This window comes from Macaca mulatta, chromosome 13 (genome assembly GCF_049350105.2).
Source record: "Macaca mulatta isolate MMU2019108-1 chromosome 13, T2T-MMU8v2.0, whole genome shotgun sequence".
NCBI lineage: Eukaryota > Metazoa > Chordata > Mammalia > Primates > Cercopithecidae > Macaca > Macaca mulatta.
The window spans coordinates 120,004,042-120,004,805 of NC_133418.1; the positions used below are offsets into that span (position 1 = coordinate 120,004,042).

A 764-nucleotide genomic window follows, 5' to 3' on the forward strand; every position below is an offset into this window, starting at 1 on the left:
AGACCTTTAATAATATGGATTTTTTTCTACTCTGTAATGCTTTCCTATAAGTATTTCCTTGTGGCATTTCAGAATTATCTTGTGAAAGAGAAGAAACTCTCACTTTTATTGTAAGTAAAGTTCTGATAATTATCACTAGTGTAAAAAGTACTTTCTAAGCATTTGCCTGCATCCCCCTCAAGGGCAGTCTTCTGACTTCTTAATACATGAATGTTAATATTAGTGGTGATCCAAGAGCCGCTCCCACTTCCATTTCTTCGGAAAGTCTAGAGGCCCCCATCCAGGCAATCTTTCCTTTTGTCACTTAGACTCTCGCGTTTAAAGGTACCCTTTAAAAACCAGGATTGGCCCGCATCCACTAATAGACCTCGGACAGTTTGCTGGGGTTTTTTTTGTTGTTTGTTTGTTTGTTTTGTTTGCTCTGGGGATGCAAAGGAGGGAAATCCCTGCACTTCCTGTCTGTCTTTTTGGCAGCCCGGATTGAACTGGGGACTACATCTGTAGAAAAAAAGAAAAAAAAAAAAGCAGAGTTGGCAACTCCACCTCGACATGACTTTCAGCATGAAGTCCAGCAAACTCGCACACGTGCGGAGATAGCTGGGGGGAGCAGAGCAGTGTCACACACATGCATGTGACGGTGACAGAGGCACAGCCTCACTCTGCAGGGAGCAAGAGTCTCTGCTCCGACATGAAGTGAATCAGGAGGGCGCCAGCAATGTCGGCCTCTGCCGATTGGCGAGTGGCTGTCTTCCCATCAGAAGCTT

General features: G+C 44.9%; 1 non-coding gene across 1 annotated transcript; it reads left to right on the top strand.

Annotated features, from left to right (window-relative positions):
- Positions 1–349: 349 nt before the first annotated feature.
- On the top strand, positions 350–500 carry LOC114672015 (small nucleolar RNA SNORA31). Its single transcript, XR_013403155.1, has one exon. It is a non-coding gene; the product is annotated as a small nucleolar RNA SNORA31 (small nucleolar RNA).
- Positions 501–764: the final 264 nt, after the last annotated feature.